General features: G+C 45.3%; 1 pseudogene; it reads right to left on the minus strand.

Moving 5' to 3' along the window:
• Positions 1-301: 301 nt before the first annotated feature.
• LOC136650354 (5S ribosomal RNA) lies at positions 302-421 on the minus strand (annotated as a pseudogene).
• Positions 422-5533: the final 5112 nt, after the last annotated feature.

Here is a 5533-nt window from a genome sequence, read left to right on the forward strand (position 1 = left end):
GTGAATGGAAATGGTTACCAATTTCCTTTCATCCAAAACATTCAACTTATTACACTAGTTAAAAAAAAAGGCAAAGAAATAGTTGTTTGGTAAAAGGCTCTAACTTTTGATCACTTTGTTTTGCATAGTTCAGAATTTTTTCTCCCCACCTTCTCAGTTGGAATAAGAAAACTGTAACTGCTGCTACAAGCAAGAGACCAGGCAAAGGTATGCGAAAAGAAGCTCCTTGCATTTATTGTTGGTCGGGGAAGAAGCTCCCTCTGTTGGTTGGCAACCTTCAGTCTCGAAAGACTATGGTATAAGCCTACAGCACCCAGTATTCCCAGGTGGTCTCCCATCCAAGTACTAACCAGGCCTGACCCTGCTTAGCTTCCAAGATCAGATGAGATTGGGCATGTGCAGGGTAACAGTTGCTGCATTCTGTTAGAATGAGGGTATTTTTATCTCCACTTCCTCCAAGGATTTCAGGGCAGCACATGTAGTGGTCCCGCCCTCTTATACTCACAACACCACTTTTCAACACTGCTCTGGTCCCTAATCTGTCAAATGAATGGGGGACGCCTGTACTGGCCCTCTGTACCTGATTGTACCTGCTTATATTCACTACTGACCAGTGCCTGAATTAGCATAGAACAGGATCAAGAAGGGGCAGCATTTTAAAAATGTGATGGAAATAGCTTGAATCCCTTTCCCCTAAGACTGAGCAGCCTCAGTGCATCTGCCCCATCTCCCTGCCGTAGACTTTCATTTTCCACCTCTGGTGCAATGGCCTCTTGTCCTTCGGTTAACATCTAGGGTTGCCAACTAACAAGGACAAGCCTGTTATTTTGCTTTTAACAGCTGCTTGATCTGGACAGGTGAAACTTCTCACAAAATATGGAGGGAAAACTTTTCACTGTCTAATGCACCAGCAGCTTACTAATGCACCTTGCTTGAGAATACTGCAGAGTAAATGAGCACAAAATACAGAGAAGAACCTTTAGTATTACCACAGAGTCCAGGCAAAGGTCAGTGGCAATTGCACCAGGACAAAAAAATGAAAGGGGTGGGGTGGGAAGAGGCAAAGTGCATTTCTGGGAGTCGGAGAGCACTGTCCCACATGATGATGATGATGATGATGAATATACATATCATTTTCCAACAAAGTTCACAAAGCATATGACAGACAAAATCAAATAACCAAATGGTTCCCTTTCCCCTGGGGGCTGGGGATAAGAATAGGCCCTCGGTTTGGCTGTACTTGTCGTAAGAGGCGACTAAACAGCCACCGGGTAGATGGGACTTGTCAGCCTGGGAAGGCAGCTCATCTGAGAGAAGGAAAACTCTGATCCCAAACCTCCACTGCCTTGTGGCTACATCCAGTTATGGAAAAGGCTTCAGGAGTCAACCTCGAGGCAAAATCCGGAGCCGGAGTCCCTGAGGCAGTTCATGGCTGAACACAGTCACGTTCTGGCAACTCCTGCGACGCTGCTGGAACCAACCATATTGGCCTTTGCCTTTCCATTGGACCATTTCAGCGACGTGGAGAGGGGGGATTTGCTGCATGGGTAACAGCCTATCCTCCATACCTACTTTACCCAGGCTTCACGCACTGGAGAGGACACTCTGTTCCAGAACCACCCTTCAGAGCGTGACACCATAGTCTTCCGAGACTGAAGGATGCCAACTACTCCCTGTCCCAAAAGGACTGACAATCTAAAAAGGTGCAGAAGAACACCAGCAGATAGCCACTAGCTCATGGTTGCACAGCTCTGAGCCAAGCTCCATGTAGCACAGAACTCGGCAACCCAGGGCCTAATTCCATCCAATTTTCCAGTGCTGATGCAGCTGCAATGCAGCCCCAAGGTAAGGGAACAAACATTCCCTCTTGTTGAAGAGGACTCCATGACTGCCCTTCCACCATAGGATGCAGTGCATGCCCCATTGGCATGGCTGCATCCATGCTGAAAAGTTAGATAGAACTGGACCCCGACATTCAGCCATGATGTATGACATCATTGCCAAGCCTCCGACGACAGCGTCATGACATAGTCGTAATGCTGTGCACAAGAAGAGGTCCACATACTGGCGCAGACCCCTTCGAAGGAATAATTGCGCTTCGGTGAAGAGGGATAGCTATTCTCTTTCTAAGAGGAGCACCACTGGAAAAAGTGCCTCTTTGCCCAGTTAGCAGGGTACAAGAGACAGCACATGAGATTCCTGAAAGAGAAATAGTAATACAGTCTGCGTTGATGTTGCTGCCATGAATCTAATCAGAAGTGGGCCTATGGGGCGCTGTTCTTTATATTGATGGACTGACAAACAGAATTACTAGTAGGTGAAAAGTAGCTTTCATCAACTCACCACAGGAGTGCAGTGATTGGTGGGTGGGTGGGTGAGCTACTTGCCTTGAAGGCACTCTTCCCCCCCCCCATTGTTTTCTGTGAAATTCAGACTATGAGCCCTTGGGGCAAGTCTAGGGATGCTAGCAATGTCTCTGTTTTCATCAATGAAACATTGGAGAGTCCGTAGCTACACTGACAGAAGAACGTATGACTGTTCATTCTTTGATTTGCCTCTGCCTGACAGGAAGCGAGTCACAGTTGTCATCTCCTAAAAATTTATTAAGGCCAGTATGAAGCTGGGAAAACTGTCACCTCCTGCGGCTAAAGGAGTCGTGATCACAGCCTGACATCTCAGCTGCAAATGTGCAAATGCAACAACCAATGTTTGACTTTGATCACTGCTTTGTCCCCCTTGCAAACCACAACCACCCTGGGTCAAGATTTCGCCCTGGTTTCTCCCAGGTTTCTCCTTGGCAGTTTTTCATTCTGGCATCATTCTCTTTCTCTTGATTAAGAAACAAACCATGTGTCCAAATGTACCATTTTTTTTCCCTTGCAGTATGTTTCTAGGATTGCGAAACTTTATTATCCAAATATTTGCGTCAGCTGCTGTTAGGAGAAAGATTGCCACATGGCCTGTATTGTTCTGCACCAAAATTAGCATTTTGCAGAGGACACTGTGAGCAAAACTGTTTGGGAAAACTTTGGAAGACGAGGGGTATTTTTATTCATTAACTAGCAAAATGCAGTGATGAGCTGGGTGCTGCATGGAGGGAAGACTGGCTTATTACAGGGTCCCCAAAATATATTTATGGATAGACACAATGAGTCCCTTTCAAATGTGCCTTCAAAGGGGACATTTCTTAATTGTTTGCACAATTTAAGATCCTAAGCCCTGTGGGATAAGGCCACTGGCCCATCCAGCCCCGTATCCCCACACAGTGGTCATCCAGATGCCTATAATATTATAGAGCAGTATTTCTCAAACTGTGGGTCAGGACTTCGCAAGCCCATTTCACGTGGGTCCCCATTCATTTCAATATTTTATTTTTAATATATTAGACTTGATGCTACCATGACATGTGACTGCATTTGGGGAAATGTTATAGACCTGTACTTTTATCAAGCGACTATGTATATTCTTTTAACAATGATAGTAAATGGGACTTACTCCTGGTAAGCGTGGGTAGGATTGCAGCCTAGGAGAATAAAAATTTTTCCCTGCTTGATGATGTCACTTCCGGTCATGACATCACTTCCAATGGGTCCTGACAGATTCTCATTCTAAAAAGTGGGTCCCAGTGCTAAATCCTCAGAACCACTGTTATAGAGGATCTCAGGTGGGCTGGGGCAGGTTAACTGTAATGCCATGGTTGAACAATCCTATCTAGGTTTCCAGTGCCAGTGCAGCCGTGCCAGTGGGGCAAGCACTACATCCTGTGGTGGGGAGGCAGGCACAGAGGCCTCCTCAAGGTAAGGGAACATTTGTTTCCTTACCTTGGGGCTGCATTGTGGTTGCACCAAGACTGAAAAATTGGATAGGATTGGGCTCTGACTCTCTAAATAGTCACTGCAATGCTTGCAGTTATAAAATTGCTTGACTAAGATAAAAATAGGATAACAAGGTTCACAGGTGTGCTTGGAGCAGGTGAGATTTGAAAGGTCAAGGAGAATTATAGAAAGCCTGTGATATGGAAAGTCCCTTAGTAATCAGACAGCTCTTTCTTTCTGTGTTGAAGGTGGCTGAGAGGAAGTAAGGTCTTGCTCGGGTTTCCCCCTGAATGCCACCTGTCAATGTGAGCTGCCTTCAAGTATATAAATAACTATCTGATCCATTTTGGGGGCTCCTGTCCAAGGTGAGCAGACTCAGCCTTCCACTAGCAAAGTAAAAACTGCAGTTAGTTTTTGTCTTTGTGTCTGTTGCTTTGTTGCTTACGGCCAGATGACAAACAGGTCCTGTGAGACACCCCATGGGGGTTTCATGACACCCACAACCAGAAGATGAAAGAAGTAGCTGTCTCTGATGTTCTCCTAACACCTGCATTCAGAGGTGTTCTGAACCAGAAGTTCCATTTTCACTTTCTTACTCTGTTTCTGCAAGTTTAACGAATTGCTTCTTTCTCTCCCTTCTTTAGATGTGTCACTGTTATGGAGCAAGCCAGACTCCTAACAGTGGAAGAATCCTTAAACATGGTCTAGGTAGGCTGCAATCCTATACACTTACTGGGAAGTAGGTCCCACTGAACTCAATAGGAGTTATTTCTGAGCAGTTGTGCCCAGGACTGAGTTGTTACAAAGGTAAGGGGACATTACAGGAAATGTACTTTTGCTGCCTCTCCCGGTCTCCTCTCCACTCATCTTTTTTAAATTGATTGAGAAGCGCATGTGCAGATGTGACTGAGAAAGAAGATCGTGCTACCCCCAGAGGAATGGCACCCTGGAGTATCTGCCAGGAACACCACCTGGCTTTGCCTCCTCTGACTGCTTGTCCCTGACATGGACGAACTTATCATTTTAATGCCAGAGCTATTAAAGTCCTCACCCCAATTGCCCAACAGATCAATAGTCTCTATATACCTCAATGAAACCCTACAGTCACTCTTGCCATTCATTTCCTAAAGGTTAATTTTAGCATAGTATATTTATAAATACAGTATCTGTGCCAATAAAATAAGTGACAAATCAATATAGTAGAATGTCACCGGGGGTGGGGGGGAGCCTACCCATTCATCCACCTCGTCAAGCGACAGCCCACAAATGTGAAATAAAATTGAAACATAAAAGGTGATCAGTTTCTAATAGGAATGGGCACAGGTGTTGCTCAGGCATAAGTTAGGGGAGATGGCGAGGGGGATCTGAACTCCAAAGCATCACTGATTACAATCAAAGCCACTCCTATTTGAGAACCAGAAAAACCAGTTCCCTAGCACTTTAGCATCTAGACATTGCAGCTGGTGTGCTGCTGCACCACTCCAACATTTAATAACAGATTTTCTCAGGTGCAAAATGAAACACATGGCACATGGGGAGTGCATGGGTGAATAGCATAAAGCTGACAGAGAGTTGGCAATGTCATGTAAACACTCCGTAATATCAGCATGAGCAATAACATGCAACAAACATTTTAGTAAACACTATGTTTACTTAGTGTAGTTCCAGCATTTGGAGAATGCAGGCATCGATCCCGCTACCTCTCACATGCTAAGCGA

This window comes from Tiliqua scincoides, chromosome 4 (assembly GCF_035046505.1).
Source record: "Tiliqua scincoides isolate rTilSci1 chromosome 4, rTilSci1.hap2, whole genome shotgun sequence".
Lineage (NCBI taxonomy): Eukaryota > Metazoa > Chordata > Lepidosauria > Squamata > Scincidae > Tiliqua > Tiliqua scincoides.